The sequence below is a fragment of the Sinohyriopsis cumingii genome, chromosome 5 (genome assembly GCF_028554795.1).
Source record: "Sinohyriopsis cumingii isolate HCF-2022 chromosome 5, ASM2855479v2, whole genome shotgun sequence".
Taxonomy (NCBI): domain Eukaryota; kingdom Metazoa; phylum Mollusca; class Bivalvia; order Unionida; family Unionidae; genus Sinohyriopsis; species Sinohyriopsis cumingii.
In genome coordinates this window covers 154815740-154840401 of record NC_142965.1, presented here as the reverse complement: position 1 = coordinate 154840401, position 24662 = coordinate 154815740, and the positions used below count along the sequence as shown (strand labels likewise).

The following is a 24662-nucleotide window of genomic DNA, read 5'->3' as shown; positions in this document are numbered from 1 at the left end:
AAAAATTACTTAGACACAAGAATAATTTTTTTATACATCGCAAAACTGAAACAAAGATAAGAAGAAAATGTACATAAGAAGAAAATGTACATAGAAATTTGCAGGACTGAGCTGTCCACAAAATAAACCAAACAATTACAAACTCTGTGTATTTTATTTTTCTGCAATCATGATAAAAAATTCGTTTATTACCATCAAATGAGTGTGTCTTTTTCCAGAATTTGGAAAGTCAAATTTCAATCCACCATGCCTGCATGTAATTAAATACTGACTGTACAAACTCTGGAATGGTTAGAATCTCTCAAGGATTTGCATATACAGTGCAACAAAGAATTGAATGCACTAGTTGCCTACATTGCCAGTAACTAGTAAACTGTATAAATTCATTGCCTGTAATTAGTAAGCTGTATAAAGTCATTACCTGTAACTAGTAAACTGTAAAAATTCATTGCCTGTAGCAGGTAATCTGGTGACCTAGTAGTTAGAGAATCTGCCTCAGATGCGGGAGGTTGTGGGTTCAATCCCTGGCTGAGTCATACCAAAGACTTATAAAAATGGTACTAAAAGCTGCCTCACTTGGTCCTCAGCATTAAGAGGTTAGTGTTAGGACTGGTCGGCCTGGTGGCAGGATAATGTGACTGGGTGGGACATCATGCTACATGTCTGCAGCATGATGCCCCAGTGCTAGACATCACTATAAACTGCCACACTGCAGACATTGTAGCAACAATTGTTATAGCTACATTAAAAATTTAAACACACACACACACACACAGAGAGGTAAACTGTATAAATTCATTGCCTGTAACTAATAACTGTATAAATTTATTGTCTGCAACTGATAAACCGTTCCAATTCATTGCATTCAATTGGTAAACTATTAAGTTCATTTTACGTAACACAAATGAAAGTCCCTAACAATCATATTAACATATATTTTCTGATTCCAAAAACCTTATATTTGTTCAACATGAAGGGTACACTTTAAATAGATGTTTAAATAAGAATAAATTTAAAATCTTGGTGGTAACATGTGCCGAAAATGTTACCTTGTATCCAATTTGCAGATACAGATCACTTGGTTCAGAATGGAATCGCAGATCTATTCTCTCTCCGTTGCCTCGAACTATGCAATTTGCCCCTGGATACTGGTTGGGGCCTTTTTGTACCAATTGCTTCATTCTATAAAATATATACAAGTACAGAGGTCATTGTCTTCAAAGGCCCCTCATTTGCAAGGCTCTGACCAAAATCTCAGACCATCTCAACCAGTCAGACCAAAGTCAATCCATCGCAACAAGTCAGACCAAAGTCAATCCATCGTAACAAGTCAGACCAAAGTCAATCCATCGTAACAAGTCAGACCAAAGTCAATCCATCGTAACAAGTCAGACCAAAGTCAATCCATCGTAACAAGTCAGACCAAAGTCAATCCACTGGATAATACTTATTACAACATGAAAGCTTGAGACTGATTTAGAGAGCAGAATTACTTTATCAAAAATCTATTCTATACAGGGGTATAGGGAGCTCTAGATAGAGGTAGTACCTTTGTTGTCTGGCAGTTGAATTATCTGAGTGGATAGGCACACTGGTCCTTATCCATCTCCCAAATCTCTCATGTCCGCCTCCAAGAAGGAATTATTCCTGGCATACCCTGGTACACTGCTACAGCTGGAGGGCCAAACAACATTGAGGGGGTGATGTTAACACTGCATTACTAGGCGTATGAACTTCTACAGGGAAGTCACCGGCTAGGGCGGAAGGTCTCTACAGATCAACGGCCAAGTGTTCGGGACCAGGGCGCACCATATGTATTAGTGGATTGCGGCTGTGGCCGACCGGCTATGGTTTGAAATAGCAGGGAATGCAGATCTCTTCAGTCATGGTTGGCCATCTGCCTAGAAGAGGGAAACTGACATAAAACCTATGGCCTGCGGACCTCACTGTCACCATCCTGGTTTGCTGGGTCATGGCAGAAAAACCCTAGGTTTAAAGGGTGCAGACTGCACTCCACCTAAAAGCTCCATTGCACAGGCAAAAAGGAACTGTCTACTGTTTACGTTTGACTCTATCAAGCCCAGCAGCGATGGGAAAGGGGCAGAAATGTCAATGGAAGCTGCAGTCCCAATCCTGCATGCAAGTGACTCAGGCCTTTGGCCATCTGGTGTTGAACTGGAGACGACACAATCACCTGGCAGCAGCCTGAGTGACCAAGCAGCCTTTTCTAGGGACAGCACTGCTTGCTCTGCATAGAGATGGGCCTAGAAAAGGTGGCCTAACCAAAGCTCGTCTCCTTAACCCAACCCCCCCCCCAGCTGGCCTGCCTCAGCCAATGGGCATCTTCCAATGCAGTCGAAACTTAACAGAAAAAAGAAGGCATGCCCCACCTGATTTACATCGTGACAAAAGACTATAAAACTGGCTTGTTGGAACATCAGAACAATGCTAGACTCAACTGACAGCAACAGACCAGAACGAGGCTCTGCCTTAATTGCACACGAACTCTCTCGCCTTACTGTTGACATGCTGACATTGCTGCACTTAGTGAAGTCCGCCTTTCAGAGGAGGTAAGTTTGAGAGAACTCAGCATTGGATCCACCCTGTACTGGTTAGGAAAACCAAAAACTGAAAAACCACTTTCAGGAGCTGGTTTCATGGCCAAGGATTTATCAAGAGAATCCCAGAGAGCGATAAAATAATCATCCTCGGAGATTTCAATGCCAGAGTGGGCCGAGACTCAGAAGCCTGGAAAGCCGACCTTGGGAAACATGGTATGGGTGGCTGCTATGACAATGGGCGCCTGTTTCTTGAATTTTGCGCTGAATTACAGCTCACCATTACAAAAACAGTATTTCAGCAGAAAGACAGCCTGAAAACAACCTGGATGCATCCAAGATCAAAACAATGACATCCAATTGATTACATCATAGTACATCATAGGGTCTTATAAGATGTCCATCATACCAGAGTGATGCCCAGTGGAGAGTTCCACAAAGATCATTGTCTTGTTTGATGCAAGCTTGACTCCACTTCAAGCCCAGGCCCAGACAACAAGGAGGTACCCAGAAAAGAAGTTCCAGATCAAGACCTTTTGTGTGCAGATGTCAAGGCAGAATTTCAAGAGAGCCTGCAGTCTAGACTTGAAAAATTTAATTTTCTGCCAGACCTACCTCCAGAAGAGATGTGGAATCACATCAAGGCTGCCATTCTGCAAAACTCAGAAGAAATCCTTGGATTCACCACTAAGAAAAACAAAGGCCGATTTGATGAAAACAACCAAGAAATCCAAGAACTGCTTGCCAAAAAGAGATCAGCATACCAAGCCCATCTCGCACAACCATCCTGTCCACAGAATAAAGCAGCCTTCCACCTTACCTGCAGCTCCCTCCTGTGCGGTCTCTGAGACATTAAAAATGAATGGTGGACAAAGCTTGTAGAAAGAACCCAGCTGACACCAGTGACTACAAGGGGTTCTATGAAGCGCTGGAATCAGTGTATGGTCCTTCCTTCCAAATACAGAGCCCCCCAGAGATGGCGAAGAGCTACTCACTGACAGGGAATCTATCCTGAACCGCTCATCAGAGCACTTCCACACCCTCTTCAGCACTAGCGGTACAGTCCAGGAGGCAGCTACTGATTGCATCCCACAACAGCTACCAAAGATGGAACTTGATTAGGCACCCAGGCTGCAAGAGACTGTAAAAGCCATAGCGCAGATGAAGACAGGAAAGGCTGCAGGAAAAGATGGTATCCCACCAGAGATATGAAAGACAGGAGGCCTAGCATTGCACACCAAACTCCATGAGTTCTTCCTCTGCTGCTGGGAGTGAAGGAAACTTCCACAAGATGTCTGAGATGCAGTCATCATCACTTTGTACAAAAACAAGGGGGAAAAGTCTGACTGCTCAAACTATCATGGGATAACTCTGTTCTCCATTGCAGGCAGAATATTTGCTAGAGTTTTGCTGAACAGACTGGTGCCCACCATTGCAGAAGAACATGTTCCAGAGAGTCAATGTGGCTTCAGGGGCACAACTGACATGGTGTTTGTCCTGAGACAGATCCAGGAAAAATGCAAAGAACAAAACAAAGGACTGCACATCACATCTGTGGACCTGACGCAGGCATTTGATATGGTAAGCAGAAATGGACTGTGGAAAATCCTTGAAAAGATTGGCTGTTCTCCTAAATTCCTACCATGGTCATCCAACTACATGAAGACCAGCTTGGTCAGGTCAGAAACAATAACGACCTGTCACAGACCTTCTCCATTGCAAATGGCATGAAACAGGGCTGCGTTTTAGCCCCCACACTGTTCTTAATCTTCTTCAGCATGAAGCTCCAAAAAGCAACAGAAGACCTTGATGACAAAGATGGCATCTATATCCGATTTCGGACTGATGGCAACCTCTTGAACTTAAGGCGACTTCATGCCCACACCAAGACCTTGGAAAAACTGATCAGAGAACTTCTCTTTGCAGACGATGATGATCTTGCTGCCCACATGGAAGCTGCCTTACAACGTGTAATATCCTGTTTTGCAGAAGCTTGCCAGCTTTTTGGTCTTGAGGTCAACCTAAATAAAACTGAGGTACTTCACCAGCCTGCTCCCAAGAAAGAGTACCAACCACCAAGCATCTTCATTGACCAGGCAGAGCTGAACGTAGTCCACCAATTCACCTATCTTGACTATGTGATATCCTCTGATGCCAAGATCGACAAAGAAACAGACAACAGACTGGCCAAGGCAAACAGTGCCTTTGGCAGACTCTATAAATGAGTCTGGCACAACGCTAGTCTCAAGAGAGATACAAAGATCAGCGTCTACAGAGCTGTCGTACTGACCACCCTCCTAATCCTGGATCACCTACAGCCACCACCTCCGCCTCCTTGAACGCTTCCATCAGCGCTGCCTCAACACCATCATCAACATCCACTGGAGTGACATCATCACCAACACTTAAGTCCTCAAACAAGCAGGCATCACCAGCATTGAGGCCACGCTCATGAAGATACAGCTTCCCTGGGCAGGGCACATGTCCAGGACGGAGGATCATTGCCTGCCAAAGATTGCACTGTATGGTGAGCTGTCAACTGGCCACCGTGATAGAGGGGCACCTCGAAAGAGATATAAAGACACCTTGAAAAAGACCCTCACCACCTCTGGCATCGATCACTGCCAATGGGCATCACAAGCTGCTGACCGTGAAAGCTGGCGACGTACAGTTCACCAGGCCGCTGGCACTTTTGAACAAAACAGACAGGCCATCTTAGGGAAAAATGATGGCGAAGAAAAAAATGGGAACCATCGGCAGCATCCATGCAGTTCAGTTTGCCATGTAGTCCAATTTATGTTTCTCAGAGGGAAAAGGCTTTTGACCAAATAAATCACTGGACCCTATTCAGAAACCTAACTGAAAGCAATGCTACATTTTATCTGTTAGTTTGCTTTCTAATTGGTACATCAAAAAACAATTTGTGTAAATAGCCTTTGTGTTTTGTTTAGAAAGAGAGTGTATTCATTTCAAATTAAAATTGCTATTAGTAATAAAGAAATTTTGAAAGAAGTGTTTTGCATTCCATGCCATCAGAATTCATCAATTAACGGATTGCTGCATGCCATCATAATTAATCAATTAATGGATTGTTGCATGCCATCAGAATTCATCAATTAACAAACTGTTGCATGCCATCAGAATTCATCAATTAACAGACTGTTGCATGCCATCAGAATTCATCAATTAATGGAATGTTGCATGCTGTCAGAATTCATCAGTAAACCAATTGTTGCATGCCATCAGAATTCATCAATTAACAGACTGTTGCATGCCATCAGAATTCATCAATTAATGGAATGTTGCATGCTGTCAGAATTCGTCAGTAAACCAATTGTTGCATGCCATCAGAATTCATCAATTAACAGACTGTTGCATGCCATCAGAATTCATCAATTAATGGAATGTTGCATGCTGTCAGAATTCATCAGTAAACCAATTGTTGCATGCCATCAGAATTCATCAATTAACAGACTGTTGCATGCCATCAAAATTCATCAATTAACAGACTGTTGCATGCCATCAGAATTCATCAATTAATAGAATGTTGCATGCTGTCAGAATTCATCAGTAAACCAATTGTTGCATGCCATCAGAATTCATCAATTAACAGATTGTTGCATGCCATCAGAATTCATCAATTAACAGAATGTTGCATGCCATCAGAATTCATCAATTAATGAATTGTTGCATGCCATCAGAATTTATCAATTAACAGATTGTTGCATGCCATCAGAATTTATCAATTAACAGATTGTTGCATGCCATCAGAATTTATCAATTAACAGATTGTTGCATGCCATCAGAATTCATCAATTAACGAATTGTTGCATGCCATCAGAATTCATCAATTAACGAATTGTTGCATGCCATCAGAATTCATCAATTAACAGATTGTTGCATGCCATCATAATTCATCAATTAACAGATTGTTGCATGCCATCAGAATTTATCAATTAACAGATTGTTGCATGCCATCAGAATTCATCAATTAACAGATTGTTGCATGCCATCAGAATTCATCAATTAACAGATTGTTGCATGCCATCAGAATTCATCAATTAACAGATTGTTGGATGCCATCAGAATTCATCAATTAACGAATTGTTGCATGCCATCAGAATTCATCAATTAATGAATTGTTGCATGCCATCAGAATTCATCAATTAACAGATTGTTGCGTGCCATCAGAATTCATCAATTAACGAATTGTTGCATGCCATCAGAATTCATCAATTAACGAACTGTTGCATGCCATCAGAATTCATCAATTAACAGATTGTTGCATGCTGTCAGAATTCATCAATTAATGAACTGTTGCATGCCATCAGAATTCATCAATTAACGAATTGTTGCATGCCATCAGAATTCATCAATTAACAGATTGTTGCATGCCATCAGAATTCATCAATTAACAGATTGTTGCATGCTGTCAGAATTCATCAATTAATGAACTGTTGCATGCCATCAGAATTCATCAATTAACGAATTGTTGCATGCCATCAGAATTCATCAATTAACGAATTGTTGCATGCCATCAGAATTCATCAATTAACAGATTGTTGCATGCCATCAGAATTCATCAATTAACAGATTGTTGCATGCCATCAGAATTCATCAATTAACAGATTGTTGCATGCCATCAGAATTCATCAATTAACAGATTGTTGCATGCCATCAGAATTCATCAATTAACAGATTGTTGCATGCTGTCAGAATTCATCAATTAATGAACTGTTGCATGCCATCAGAATTCATCAATTAACGAATTGTTGCATGCCATCAGAATTCATCAATTAACAGATTGTTGCATGCCATCAGAATTCATCAATTAACAGATTGTTGCATGCCATCAGAATTCATCAATTAACGAATTGTTGCATGCCATCAGAATTCATCAATTAACAGATTGTTGCATGCCATCAGAATTCATCAATTAACAGACTGTTGCATGCCATCAGAATTCATCAATTAATAGAATGTTGCATGCTGTCAGAATTCATCAGTAAACCAATTGTTGCATGCCATCAGAATTCATCAATTAACAGATTGTTGCATGCCATCAGAATTAATCATTTAACAGATTGTTGCATGCCATCAGAATTCATCAATTAACAGATTGTTGCATGCCATCAGAATTCATCAATTAACGAATTGTTGCATGCCATCAGAATTTATCAATTAATGAATTGTTGCATGCCATCAGAATTCATCAATTAACAGATTGTTGCGTGCCATCAGAATTCATCAGTAAACCAATTGTTGCATGCCATCAGAATTAATCATTTAACAGATTGTTGCATGCCATCAGAATTCATCAATTAACAGATTGTTGCATGCCATCAGAATTCATCAATTAACGAATTGTTGCATGCCATCAGAATTTATCAATTAATGAATTGTTGCATGCCATCAGAATTCATCAATTAACAGATTGTTGCATGCCATCAGAATTCATCAATTAACAGATTGTTGCATGCCATCAGAATTCATCAATTAACAGATTGTTGGATGCCATCAGAATTCATCAATTAACGAATTGTTGCATGCCATCAGAATTCATCAATTAATGAATTGTTGCATGCCATCAGAATTCATCAATTAACAGATTGTTGCGTGCCATCAGAATTCATCAATTAACGAATTGTTGCATGCCATCAGAATTCATCAATTAACGAACTGTTGCATGCCATCAGAATTCATCAATTAACAGATTGTTGCATGCTGTCAGAATTCATCAATTAATGAACTGTTGCATGCCATCAGAATTCATCAATTAACGAATTGTTGCATGCCATCAGAATTCATCAGTTAACAGATTGTTGCATGCCATCAGAATTCATCAATTAACGAATTGTTGCATGCCATCAGAATTCATCAATTAACAGATTGTTGCATGCCATCAGAATTCATCAATTAACAGATTGTTGCATGCCATCAGAATTCATCAATTAACAGATTGTTGCATGCTGTCAGAATTCATCAATTAATGAACTGTTGCATGCCATCAGAATTCATCAATTAACGAATTGTTGCATGCCATCAGAATTCATCAATTAACAGATTGTTGCATGCCATCAGAATTCATCAATTAACAGATTGTTGCATGCCATCAGAATTCATCAATTAACGAATTGTTGCATGCCATCAGAATTCATCAATTAACAGATTGTTGCATGCCATCAGAATTCATCAATTAACAGACTGTTGCATGCCATCAGAATTCATCAATTAATAGAATGTTGCATGCTGTCAGAATTCATCAGTAAACCAATTGTTGCATGCCATCAGAATTCATCAATTAACAGATTGTTGCATGCCATCAGAATTAATCATTTAACAGATTGTTGCATGCCATCAGAATTCATCAATTAACAGATTGTTGCATGCCATCAGAATTCATCAATTAACGAATTGTTGCATGCCATCAGAATTTATCAATTAATGAATTGTTGCATGCCATCAGAATTCATCAATTAACAGATTGTTGCATGCCATCAGAATTCATCAATTAACGAATTGTTGCATGCCATCAGAATTCATCAATTAACAGATTGTTGCATGCCATCAGAATTCATCAATTAACAGATTGTTGCATGCCATCAGAATTCATCAATTAACAGATTGTTGGATGCCATCAGAATTCATCAATTAACAGATTGTTGTATGCCATAAGAATTCATCAATTAATGGATTGTTGTATTAGTATCCTTCTTCATTATATATTGCATGAACTGCTCATTTTTGTCAATGGATGTAAGTTTGAAAAAAAGTTATTTTTATTATTATTATTATTGTTATTATTTTATTATTATTATTATTGTTTGAATCAGTTATTATTATTATTATTATTATTATTATTATTATTATTATTATCATTGTTTGAAATAGATTTATTTGTACTATTATTATTATTCAAACAGCATAAAAAATTTAATATACCTGTCGATGTTAAATGGAGTCACCACCTCTGGAAATGTCATGTTCAGTGCAATAGATCTGGGCATACCAACTTGGTCAATCCTGAGGTTGGGATCTGGGGTGATGACAGTACGAGCACAGAAGTCCACTGTCTTTCCCATCAAGTTGCCTCGCACTCGCCCTTCTTTTCCCATGAGTCTCTCCTTGATGGAGCTGAAAGGCCTCCCAGACTTGAGCACAGCCTGTAGAGTAAGAAACCAAATGATTTTATTAAAAATGCTTGACCAAACTAAAGTGGACTGTAGCATGATGAAAGTAACCAGGTGTTACATAAATGACTGGTTATGTTCATGTTTTTATTATTTTCACATGTTGCAAAAAAAACCACAACACTTCAGCTTTATTGAATAACTTGATTTTAGATTCCTAAAGATCTGCTCTATTTATGTGTGATTTAGTCGACTGGTTTTTGCACTGGGTATTTAGATATTTACATATATATAATTTAGCCTCCCAGTTTTTGTAATGAGTGTTACTACCACTACTCTATTTAAATGTATGTGATTTAGTATTCTGGTGTTTGTACGAGGTGTTCTGGTTTTTGTACGAGGTGTTCCGGTTATTGTATGAGGTGTTCTGGTGTTTGTACGAGGTGTTCTGGTTTTTGTACAGAGTGTTTACAACCACTATTCAATTTAAATGTATCTGATTTAGTATTCTGGTGTTTGTACAGAGTGTTTACAACCACTATTCAATTTAAATGTATTTGATTTAGTATTCTGGTTTTTGTACGAGGTGTTCTGGTTTTTGTACGAGGTGTTCTGGTTTTTGTACAGAGTGTTTACAACCACTATTCAATTTAAATGTATCTGATTTAGTATTATCATGTTTGTACAGAGTGTTTACAACTACTATTCAATTTAAATGTATCTAATTTAGTATTCTGGTTTTTGTACAGAGTGTTTACAACCACTATTCAATTTAAATGTATCTGATTTAGTATTATCATGTTTGTACAGAGTGTTTACAACTACTATTCAATTTAAATGTATCTGATTTAGCATTCTGGTGTTTGTACAGAGTGTTTACAACCACTATTCAACTTAAATGTATCTGATTTAGTATTCTGGTTTTTGTACGAGGTGTTCTGGTTTTTGTACAAGGTGTTCTGGTTTTTGTACAGAGTGTTTACAACCACTATTCAATTTAAATGTATTTGATTTAGTATTCTGGTGTTTGTACAGAGTGTTTACAACCACTATTCAATTTAAATGTATCTGATTTAGTATTCTGGTTTTTGTACAGAGTGTTTACAACCACTATTCAATTTAAATGTATCTGTTTTAGTATTCTCGTGTTTGTACAGAGTGTTTACAACCCCTATTAAATTTAAATGTATCTGATTTAGTATTCTGGTGTTTGTACAGAGTGTTTTCAACCACTATTCAATTTAAATGTATCTGATTTAGTATTCTGGTTTTTGTACGAGGTGTTCTGGTTTTTGTACGAGGTGTTCTGGTTTTTGTACAGAGTGTTTACAACCACTATTCAATTTAAATGTATTTGATTTAGTATTCTGGTTTTTGTACAGAGGTGTTCTGGTTTTTGTAAGAGGTGTTCTGGTTTTTGTACAGAGTGTTTACAACCACTATTCAATTTAAATGTATTTGATTTAGTATTCTGGTGTTTGTACAGAGTGTTTACAACCACTATTCAATTTAAATATATCTGATTTAGTATTCTGGTTTTTGTACGAGGTGTTCTGGTTTTTGTACGGAGTGTTTACAACCACTATTCAATTTAAATGTATTTGATTTAGTATTCTGGTTTTTGTACAGAGGTGTTCTGGTTTTTGTACGAGGTGTTCTGGTTTTTGTACAGAGTGTTTACAACCACTATTCAATTTAAATGTATTTGATTTAGTATTCTGGTGTTTGTACAGAGTGTTTACAACCACTATTCAATTTAAATGTATCTGATTTAGTATTCTCCTGTTTGTACAGAGTGTTTACAACTACTATTCAATTTAAATGTATCTGATTTAGTATTTTGGTGTTTCTACAGAGCGTTTCAACCACTATTCAATTTAAATGTATCTGATTTAGTATTCTCATGTTTGTACAGAGTGTTTACAACCACTATTCAATTTAAATGTATCTGATTTAGTATTCTGGTGTTTGTACAGAGTGTTTACAACCACTATTCAATTTAAATGTATCTGATTTAGTATTCTCATGTTTGTACAGAGTGTTTACAACTACTATTCAATTTAAATGTATTTGATTTAGTATTCTGGTGTTTGTACAGAGTGTTTACAACCACTATTCAATTTAAATGTATCTGATTTAGTATTATCATGTTTGTACAGAGTGTTTACAACTACTATTCAATTTAAATGTATCTAATTTAGTATTCTCATGTTTGTACAGAGTGTTTACTACTACTATTCAATTTAAATGTATTTGATTTAGTGTTCTGGTGTTTGTACAGAGTGTTTACAACCACTATTCAATTTAAATGTACCTGATTTAGTATTCTGGTGTTTGTACAGAGTGTTTACAAACACTATTCAATTTAAATGTATTTGATTTAGTATTCTCCTGTTTGTACAGAGTGTTTACAACCACTATTCAATTTAAATGTATTTGATTTAGTATTCTGGTGTTTGTACAGAGTGTTTACAACCACTATTCAATTTAAATGTATCTGATTTAGTATTCTCGTGTTTGTACAGAGTGTTTACAACCACTATTCAATTTAAATGTATCTGATTTAGTATTCTGGTGTTTGTACAGAGTGTTTACAACCACTATTCAATTTAAATGTATTTGATTTAGTATTCTGGTGTTTGTACAGAGTGTTTACAACCACTATTCAATTTAAATGTATCTGATTTAGTATTCTGGTGTTTGTACAGAGTGTTTACAACCACTATTCAATTTAAATGTATTTGATTTAGTATTCTGGTGTTTGTACAGAGTGTTTACAACCACTATTCAATTTAAATGTATCTGATTTAGTATTCTCGTGTTTGTACAGAGTGTTTACAACCACTATTCAATTTAAATGTATCTGATTTAGTATTCTCGTGTTTGTACAGAGTGTTTACAACCACTACATTTACATGTATGTGATTTAGTATTCTGGTTTTGTACAGAGGTTTTGCTACACATGAAGATGATTTTAAAAAAATTCTCTGTGCAACGTTTCACTGATGGACTCCAGTCCAACATACCAGCAAGATACTTACGCTTCTCTTCTGACAATCGTATACTCATTATTCCCATTATGACAACAAAGTCATATGGACAGCGTTCTTTTGCATACCAGGGCCCAGCAACGTGGAATGAATTGCCCACTGAACTTAGACACAAAACACAGTGATCCCGTTCAAGAATGCTCTTGAAACTCACTTATTTCGACTGCAAGAACAAACTTAAAGACCTAATAATGTTTCCTACCTTAAATATTTTCAGCCTGTTTTTTTGTTTTCTAAATTTTATGGTGTTTGTTTTTGTAATCATATCATTATATATGTTTTTTATGATATAGGTATTGTCTAATGATGTAAAGCGCTTAGAGCTTCTAAAGATTAGGCGCTATACAAAGTTCTCATTATTATTATTATTATTTGCTACCAAATACCACAATATATTCATTTAGTCATTACAAGACATTCTTCTGACAGTGCGTCTCTGCCACTTGCACATTATTTCTTTGTCTGGCACTCATATTTGCCCTTCTGGCAGAGCATGGAATTACTCATTAAGTTTTAGAATCAACTGCTACTTTAATACAATACACACCTGAAATAATTCCATTTATTTCTAACAATTTACTAGTTCAGCCAGAAAGGTCATACAATTTTCCACTAATAAACAACATCACAGATTTCCATAATATAGGTCACTGATTTGTTTGCTTTGTGTCTGACATAAAAAGAGGCCCAAGTTGCCCTGATATCATTCACCTGACTTACATAACTTGGCAGGTTATATATATATATATATATATATATATATATATATATATATATATATATATATATATATATATATATATATATATATATAGTCTCTTATTCATAATAGCACATTCATCCAAGAATCCAAGATCAAAAAAAGATAAGTTTAAATATCATGGGACTTCCAGTCTGTCTACACAAGTGGATTGGAATGACTCAAACATATCCTCTTTTCATTAATTTAGCTTCATTTTCCTTCATGTTATTTAAGATGGTAAGAACAGTCTTTATGCTATTATACACTAAATGGGGAATATTTAAGAAACAGCAATTGAATTTTGTATTTCAAGCATAGTTGTTTATTTGAGAGCTGAATGAACTGCTGAACATTTAGCTGGAACAGGTACATGTATACATGTATCGACTAATGAGATGCAAAATGAACAAAGTAATGGATACTACTTCTAAATTTACTGGCATTCAGGATGTCGCAGGTTCAAACCCTGGCTGAGTCATACCAATTTACACTTATTAAGAGTGGTACTAGCAGCTGCCTCGTTAGGCACTCAGCATTAAGAGGATAGTGTTAGGACTGGTTGGCCTGATGTCAGGATAATGTGACTGGGTGGGACATGATGCTACATGTCTTTGGCATGAATACCCAGTGCTAGACATCACTATGAACTGCCACACTGCACACATCATAGTAATATGGGTGAAATATTGTTAAAGCTATGTTAAAAATCCAAATCACATCAAACACACACACACACTCATTTTATCTCTCCTTATCAGTTCAGGCAAAAGAGGAATAAAAATGACAAATCTTTGCGGATACTGGTATATGGTTTTCAACATTATATCCATCCTTGTTGCATTTCTGAAATGTCAAGGCTGAATTACAATCACACATTATATTGACAATACAGAGTCAAGACTTGATAAAAAAAAAAGACCAGACTTAAATAGAATCTACATAATTTGGAAGCTAAAATGACAGATGAGGCAAAGAATGATAGAAACACAAATATGAAAATGAAAATGAAATATTTTGATTTGTGGCATTCCCGCTCTGCAATTGAGGATGTGAATACCACAGAGGAAAAGGTCAACCAGTTTTTCAATAAGTCACTGAAATTTCATGGAGCCATCAACAACTTGTTTTACTAAACAGTATATCAGGTGAAATCAGGTAATGATTCAAACAGAATAACCAATGATTATTATATGGTTCCTAATACAAAAAGATTGAGACCTGGTATTAAGAAAGATGACTAAACTACCCAGAGGCTCTGGATTCAAAATAGTGCCAGGATCAACACTCAAAGCTGATGGACTCAGAGAAAACTCCTACAGCAACATTACTTCATGCCAAGGAGAAAACCTTTACAGCATTGTTATCTCACGCCAAGATGAAAACTCCTACTGCAATGTTATATCATGGCAAAGAGAGAAGTCCTACAGTAATGTTATCTCATATCAAGGAGAAAACTTCTACAGCAATGTTATCCCATGCCAAAGAGAAAACTCCTACAGTAATGTTACCTCATGCCAAAGTGAAATGTCATAAAACAACATAATCTCATGCCAAGGAATAAATTAATATAGCAATGTTGTCTCATGCCAAAGAATAAATTCATACCACAATGTTATCTCATGCCAAGGAATTAACTCCTATAACAATATTATCTCAAGCCAAGGAATAAAGTTCTGTAGCAATGTTACCTCATGCCAAAGAGAAAAGTCCTACATCAGGGTTATCTCATAAGAAGGAGAAAACAACTACAGCAATATAATCTTGTGCCAAAGAAAGAAGTCATATGGCAATTTTATCTCATGCCAAGGACTAAAATCCTACAGCAATTTTATTTCATGCCATGTACTAAACTCCTACAGCAATGTTATCTCCTGCCAAAGAAAAAACTCATACAGCAATCTTATCTCATGCTAAGGAGAAAACTCCTACAGCAATGTTATCTCATGCCAAAGAAAAAACTCCTACTGCAATGTTATCTCTACAAATATTCATATCAAGGAAACTAATATCCACCAATATGTGGAATATTCTTCATGTCATCCCATATCATGTAAAAACGGTATACCATATAGCCAAGCCAAAAGATACCAATGCATTATTTCAGATGAATTACAAAATTCTTTGTATTAATTACAAACATATTTTCAAAATAGAAATTATCCTACATATATAATTGATTCTGCGCTGAACAAAGCCTGTAATCTTACTCAACATGAGGCTTTAAACACAGCGGAATGTAAAATAAAGAGAGATGTAATTCCTTTCACAATACAATATAATCCTTTATACCTAATATAGGTCATATAATTAATAAATATTAAAGTCTCCTAAATTTATCAAATAAAACCAGCGTAAAATCACTTTACAAAAATAAACCAATTCTCGCTTATAGAAGACCCATGAATTTGCAAGATTTTTAATTAGAACTAAACAGACAGAAAATAAAATTAAAAAATACACTTTTTGTCATCTAAATGTAACAGACACCGGTGATCTCAATGTGCAAATATAAGAGAAAGTACTTCTTTCAGTAGTGCTAATACAAAAGATGTATTTACTCTACGTGATAACACTAACTGCATATCAACTGATGTGATTTATTTAATAACCTGTAAAAAATGTTGCATGCAATATGTTGGACAAACGCTTCAACAAGTTTCTAAAAGAATGAATAATCATCACTTTCATATAAAAAATTATAGAGATCCTCAGTTTTCCACTAATATTTAAACACACTTTAACTTTGTACCCTAGTGGACTTAATGTCAATGCATTATATAAAATTGTATAATTTAAACTGATATATTGTCTATTCTTTATAACAATATAGTTATATATATGACTGTTTGTCTCTATTTTATTTTATTATATTATGCCAAAGAGAAAACTCCTACTGCAATGTTATCTCATGCCAAAGAAAAAGTCCTACAACAAAAGTTATCTCATGCCAAAGAGAAAACTCCTACAGCAATGTTATCTTATGCCAAAGAGAATAAGTCCTATATTAATGTGATCTCATGGTAAGGAGAAAATTTCTACAGCAAAGATATCTCATGCCAAAGAGAAAAGTCCTACAGTAAAGTTATCTCAACCCAAAGAGACAAGTCCTACAGCAATGTTATCTAAAACCAAGTGAAAAGCAGATGATGTTGATCATGATGATAATGATTTATAAGGAAGCATCTTTTATTTTCTTGTGAGAAAAGAAATAAGAATCATTAGCAAATTCCAAACACAATGTCAATCAAACTTTAGACAATTATCTAGTAACCAAATGTTTGAACAATAACTAAACTTTAAGTGACTTTCATTTACTGATAAATTCATGTATTTATTCCTTTCCTAAGCTGATAATACACTCTAGCACATGTGTGGAGAATCTCTAACATTCTTTATACTGCAATACACAGTTTTCTTTCTTTCTTTTCATGTAATGACTCTAAATTTAAACAGGGATCAATACTGCATAAATCCAAAGTCAATGATAAAATTATGCAAGTCAAATTAACTTTCCTATTCATTTTTTTTGTCCCATTCCTCTTTCTTCCTTCCCATTTTTTTCTTTCAATTTGATAGCTTTTATTTTAGAATACTTGCTATTTTAAGATTACATTAGTATATTTAATACACTTTTACCTGATGATTTGATACATTCTAATTCACTATTTGAATCATAGGATTTTACATAATAGGAGTTACTTCCCTTTAAAAAAATCAATAACAATAATTTAATCAATGTTACTGAGATACTTCACTGCTTTCAACAGGATATTTAAGTGCTTTATCATCTCAGGACAAGTTTGCAGTGTGTATAAAAATCTGATACTATGATGGAGAGAAATGTAGTAACTTTAGTTTTAACTTAATATCTCGAGATTACTTGAGTTTCATAAAATAAGCCAAACAGTGCAAAACTAGGTTCTCACTAGCCCGAGTGCTTATGACTCCGTGTCTTTGTCAAAGGCAAAAAACACAAAACAGAGACAAGACAAACAATAAACACAAAAACATTGAAATTATAAAAGTTTACATAACTATTTCTACTGGAAGCATAGCTTGAAATTAATAGAATAAATATACAGTGTTTCAATTTTCTTTTTGCACAAGTCTATTTGGAACAGCGAAAACCACTTACCAAACAGTGTGGTCACAATAACCATATAATAACAGCTATTGTTAGCAATAACATCATGAATATTATTTTTCAAAAATCTGATCGTACTGCCAAGATAATGTTCCAAGAATAAGAATATTTATTCACAGCCACTCAATAGAGGCATAGTTACATATACTTGGTTGGGAGCCACTCAAATAAGGCCTCATTTTACTTACACTGGATTGGGAGCCACTCCAAAGAGATATAATGTTACTTATACTGGGTTGGGAGCCACTCAAAAGAGGCCTAGCTACATATACTTGGTTGGGAGCCAGCCAAATAAGGCCTCATTTTACTTACACTGGATTGGGAGCCACTCCAAAGAGGTATAATGTTACTTATACTGGGTTGGGAGCCACTCAAAAGAGGCCTAGCTACATATACTTGGTTGGGAGCCACTCAAAAGAGGCCTAATTTTACTTACACTGGGTTGGGAGCCACTCAAAAGAGGCCTAATTTTACTTACACTGGGTTGGGAGTCACTCAAAAAAGGCATAGTTGGATTTATTTGGTTAAGTTTTATTTCTCCAAATAAGATATTCTTTTTCAGAAAATAGGTAGGAATGGAGGCAACAATTAACTTACTGTATAGAATTAAGAATTTAGAACTTTGAAAATTTCAGAAGTGAATGGAATTTAAAGTGTAGCTGATTGTGGGAAGCAAACCAAATATGTTCTACACCATTTTTCCACATCAGAAATATATATACCCTAGTTATTCTAATAGTCACCGTGGAGGCAGTAAAATTTCTGGGGGGGGGCTGAATAACATTCATCACTGTTTGACTGAAAACGTTTTTAAATTAAGCTATTTTTTTCTTTAACAGCCATTGGGTTACTCATGTACTGTTTTAATTTTTTGGAAATACCTTAATGGATATATACAGATCAATAAGCCTCAATAAGGTAGGAATTGTTTTGGGGGGCAGAAGGGGGCATTTATGAAATTGGGGCTTCTAATAGAATAGCTATGGGATATTGTTGTTGTTGTAGGTTTTAACGCCATTTTTCAGCACAAGACAGGCTATACATGGTGGCCAGCATTAATGATGGAGGAAGAACCCGGGAAAACCCCGGAAAGAACCACCAACCCACAAAAAGCTACTGGCAAGGTTTCTCACATACACACATAGGCTGAACCCGCGACTCGAACCCACACAGACAGAGTTGAGATGGTAGTGATTCGTAATGGTGAGTGGTTTAGACCACTCGGCCACTTAGGGCCCCACTATGGGATGTATATTATTATATAGTTTGGCAACTTTCCTAACCATAAACTGAGCTGGAATATAGCATACAGAGAGACAGCTAATTTATGAAATTGTAAACAACACCTTATCAAAGATTCAAAGCCTGTACATTTTAACAAAAGGATATGATATGGTAGGACTCATTGACACAATCAGACCTTGACCTTATCAGACCTTGACCTTATCAGACCCTGACCCCATCTGACCTCAAGGCACTTTTTTAATAAATGTACCCTTCAGACAAGCTGTGAGGCTAAAACAGAGATCTAATAGCATGAAAACATGTAAGAAAGAGTAATAAAAATCTTGTATATTATTACATACAATCAAGTTGTTCTTGCTAAAGTACTCATGAAAGAAACAAATAATGTGTGTTAGCATTGATTGAAGCTATGTAGTGTGTATGTACAAAATATTGCACAGTATATAATACTGAAAATCATTACACAGTACATAATACTGAAAATCATTACACAGTACATAATACTGAAAATCATTACACAGTACATAATACTGAAAATCATTACACAGTACATAATACTGAAAATCATTACACAGTGCATAATACTGAAAATCATTACACAGTACATAATACTGAAAATCATTACACAGTACATAATACTGAAAATCATTACACAGTACATAATACTGAAAATCATTACACAGTACATAATACTGAAAATCATTACACAGTACATAATACTGAAAATCATTACACAGTACATAATACTGAAAATCATTACACAGTACATAATACTGAAAATCATTACACAGTACATAATACTGAAAATCATTACACAGTACATAATACTGAAAATCATTACACAGTACATAATCCTGAAAATCATTACACAGTACATAACACTGAACATCATTACACAGTACATAATACTGAAAATCATTACACAGTACATAATCCTGAAAATCATTACACAGTACATAACACTGAACATCATTACACAGTACATAATACTGAAAATCATTACACAGTACATAATCCTGAAAATCATTACACAGTACATAACACTGAACATCATTACACAGTACATAACACTGAAAATCATTACACAGTACATAATACTGAAAATCATTACACAGTACATAATCCTGAAAATCATTACACAGTACATAACACTGAACATCATTACACAGTACATAATACTAAAAATCATCACAAAATGAACATCAAACTTTCAAATGTGTAAAATAAGTTTGCAAGCATTAATCTAGCTGCAAATGAAATGCACAGTTTAAGGCAAGCACATTGACTCTAATTCTCCATCTCTTATCAACCTAACTCTTCAAAGCCATTGCAAACTGAAAATCATTTGTTCAACACACTCCTATCTGTATAGTCATCAGTTTATTTATTGTTTTTCATGTAAGACTGTTAACCAGAGTTGTTTTGCTTTGGAACCTTAATCTCCTCTCATATTCAGATTTGTTCTTTGTTTTTTTTTTAATCAAGGCAGAACCACTGCAACTTTGGCCAGCCTGACTAGATTTGGGAAATGGTCTTCTATATATTCCAACATAATTTTCAACAATTCATGCAGGTTGTTCCAAGAATATTTCTGTCCAAGGAACACATTTTTTACAATGCCTAAATGATTAAGTTCAGGCTAGTTCTGTATCCACCACTTTCTGCACTATGTTCAGTACATGTCAAACCATCAAAACCTTCCTGCTTCTATTAGTTTCATTGTGAACATGAAAGCCTTCATCTCACCAACATGCCTAATTATGTACATCTTTTTCATTCACTGTCAATCAAAGCTAGTGCACTGTACATATTTCCTTAATGGCATATCAATGGCTTAATTTGCTATACCCCTCGAGGAGATAGTTCAATCAGAAATCCTTGATAGTTTCTGCAATACGATGGTACATCTCATAAAAGAGTATGTATTTAAACAATGATCTCCACCAGATTATGATCAACTGAGATCATGGACCAAAGTGTATGTATTCATCTGAGATCATGGACAAAAGTGTATGTATTCAAACAATGATCTCCACCAGAGCAAGATCAACTGATATCATGGACAAAGTGTATGTATTCAAACAATGATCTCCACCAGAGCAAGATCAATTGAGATCATGGACAAAGTGTATGTATTCATCTGAAATCATGGACAAAAGTGTATGTATTCAAACAATGATCTCCACCAGAGCTAGATCAACTGAGATCATGGACAAATGGCATGTATTCAAACAATGATCTCCACCGGAGCAAGATGAATTGAGATCATTGACAAAAGGCATGTATTCAAAACAATGATCTCCACCGGAGCAAGACGAATTGAGATCATTGACAAAAGACAAAATATTGTTATGATCATCCTCAGTATCAAATTTTTAAAAATTCAACTGCTGTTCATTACAAATCATGAGAAATGTGGGTAATCTAAATGATCCTTTTGCAAGAAATCAAGCATTTCTGAGAAAGTTTTAAAGCACAAACTAACATAATGCTACATGACATCCACAACAAGGGGTGAATACAATGCTATTTGCCATAAACACCAAATTTTAAGCATGCACAATAAGACAGCACAAGAATTTCTGAATATATTTGAGTCAAAGCATACATGCCAAATGCATTCATGCCAAATCTGTACACACCATCATGTCCACACACACTTCAATTTACTGTATGTGCACACTTAAAGATATATACAGTTTTGTATGAATGCACACTAAATTCAAAGCAAGCAAAAAATGGACACTAAAAGATCACAAACTGGATAAATGACAAATTTAAACTGCTGTACCAAATTTTAAGCTTGAAACAATAATGTAGTTTAACTTACAATGTATATGATGCATTCTGTTCCATCTTCTGAAATAAATGAGGGTAGGTTACAGTAGGTTAATTTCCTGGCACTGGAGTTTTACGGTGGGAGGAGTGAGACTGGCACTGGAGTCTTATGGTGGGAGGAGTGAGACTGGCACTAGAGTCTTACGGTGGGAGGAGTGAGACTGGCACTAGAGTCTTACCATGGGAGGAGTGAGACGGGCACTGGAGTCTTAGTGTGGGAGAAGTGAGACTGGCACTGGAATCTTAGTGTGGGAGAAGTGAGACTGGCACTGGAGTCTTAGTGTGGGAGAAGTGAGACTGGCACTGGAGTCTTAGTGTGGGAGAAGTGAGACTGGCACTAGAGTCTTAGTGTGGGAGGAATGAGACTGGCACTGGAATCTTACTGCGGGACAAGTGAGACTGGCAAAAGAATCTTACCATGAGAGGAGTGAGACTGGCACTGAAGTCTTACTGCGGGACATATGAGACTGGCACAGGAGTCTTACCGTGGGAGGAGTGAGACTGGCACTGGAATCTTACTGCGGGACAAGTGAGACTGGCACTGGAGAATTATGGTGGGAGGAATGAGATTGTAGATAGGTCATGCAGTCTGACAATTTCCCAACCTATGGGATACATTCCAAAGGGTCTTGGATTTAGTGTTTCCCAAAAGGGAATAAATATGGATACCTGGAACAATCTCTAAGTCTCACCCCTATTCTATGAATAATTAAAGCTTTTGTATTTTCAAATTATTTAACAGAAATTTCTTAAGTCAAATTAGTCTATATTGTAGAATAGAATGACCAAAGACCAACTGCATCTATTTACAAGAGTATTATGAAAAAATATTGCATATGTATAAAAATTATTATATTCATATGCAGAGTATTTTTATGATGAGTTTAAAAGAGCACAATAAAAGCTATACATTATAATGAATTTTAACTGATAGGAATAACTAGATTACAGGATTGTAATTGCAAGATAGAAAAAAGGTTTAATCAACTAGTGCCCTTAAACAAGAATTTGTTTTACTTTATGAAACTTACTATAAACTAGCAGTTGAAAAAATTGATAAACTTGTTTGAAACAATACGTATAACAATTGTACATGAGGGCAAATACATGCGTGTCTTGATACCATACCGTTTGTCCCAATTTTTTGTTATTAATAAAAGTTTATCATAACTATTCATAGATAACACAGTGAAGCATTAAAGTTGATCTATGAATGAACTAAATGCTTATCTTTCCCACCAAATCAAAACACACCATTTGAGTGCAATAATTTCTGGTTTTCTCAATGCAACCTTACACATTCTAGTTTTCTTAATGCAACCTTACACATTCTAGCTTTCTTAATGCAACCTTACACATTCTAGCTTTCTTAATGCAACCTTACACATTCTAGTTTTCTTAATGCAACCTTACACATTCTAGCTTTCTTAATGCAACCTTACACATTCTAGCTTTCTTAATGCAACCTTACACATTCTAGTTTTCTTAATGCAACCTTACACATTCTAGTTTTCTTAATGCAACCTTACACATTCTAGTTTTCTCAATGCAACCTTACACATTCTAGCTTTCTTAATGCAACCTTACACATTCTAGTTTTCTTAATGCAACCTTACACATTCTAGTTTTCTCAATGCAACCTTACACATTCTAGCTTTCTTAATGCAACCTTACACATTCTAGTTTTCTTAATGCAACCTTACACATTCTAGTTTTCTTAATGCAACCTTACACATTCTAGTTTTCTTAATGCAACCTTACACATTCTAGTTTTCTTAATGCAACCTTACACATTCTAGTTTTCTTAATGCAACCTTACACATTCTAGCTTTGTTAATGCAACCTTACACATTCCAGCTTTGTTATAACAGTCCATTGATAGGATTTCAAATTTTGCTACATACATGTAGTAGCATCAGATATTGGTTAAATAGTATTTGCTACACTACTTTTTTCAGTATTTTCACAAATATCAGTGAAAATAACTTTGATGCTAAAATGCTTCTCAAAGTCTACAATATAGCATTGTCCCATAAATTTGCGACCTGCACATAATCACATTTTTATGCTAAATTTTAATAATACTTAGGCTTTCTTTCTTTGAATTGTATATTTTTCTCAATATATGCCCACTGGTTTACAAAACTAACAATCTAATAAGGTGTTACTTCCCAGACACACTGAATTTATGAAGAAAATAATGCAATTGAAGCAGTTAAAATCTTTGGATCACCAATTCTATTCTTACAACACAAATTTCTATTTACATACAACTGTTTTGAAATACAGGTTTGCATGTTTTTATCATCAAATGATAATCTGCTGAATTCTAACTTACCCTGGAATGGGTTAATGGTCAATCAGCTATCAAAACACATCACAGTGAATATGCAAGAGTTTGTATGTAACAATGGTACAACTGAAATCAACACCACAGCTATTTGACTACGTTTCATCACACATGTCTGAAGTGGACGCATTGAGTAAAGTAAACCATGTACATATTTGACCACAGTGGAAGCCATACAATAATATAAATGTGTTTTCTATAATAAACAAACCTGCAAATAAAAAAACACTGAAACATCATTATTGATACTTACAAAGTATATACTACAATATACATTGTAAGACAATGTTACCTGTCGGAAAGGCCCAATGACGTTCCACACAGTAAATCAGTAAAGTGTCACATACATAACTGTAAAGTGACACTAAGACAATGTTACCTGTCGGAAAGGCCCAATGACGTTCCATACAGTAAATCAGTAAAGTGACACTAAGACAATGTTACCTGTCGGAAAGGCCCAATGTCATTCCATACAGTAAATCAGTAAAGTGTCACATAAAGTGTGACACGAAGACAAACTAATTCAGAAAACCTACCTGCATTAGTATCCAAATGTAGCAGAAATAGTGCAGCAACATTAAATTAGTATTTTAAATCAGGCACCA

At 35.5% G+C, this 24662-nt stretch overlaps 1 pseudogene across 1 annotated transcript in view; it reads right to left on the bottom strand.

The window, feature by feature from the left end:
• LOC149800501 (DNA-directed RNA polymerase II subunit RPB1-like) overlaps nucleotides 1–24662 on the bottom strand; it is a 271243-nt pseudogene that overhangs the window by 201710 nt on the left and 44871 nt on the right. The window contains exons 6-7 of the transcript XR_016421394.1: nucleotides 9501–9721; nucleotides 1050–1182 (exon numbers count right to left, since the gene is read on the bottom strand). The product of XR_016421394.1 is annotated as a DNA-directed RNA polymerase II subunit RPB1-like (transcript). The remainder of the gene's footprint in view (nucleotides 1–1049; nucleotides 1183–9500; nucleotides 9722–24662) is intronic.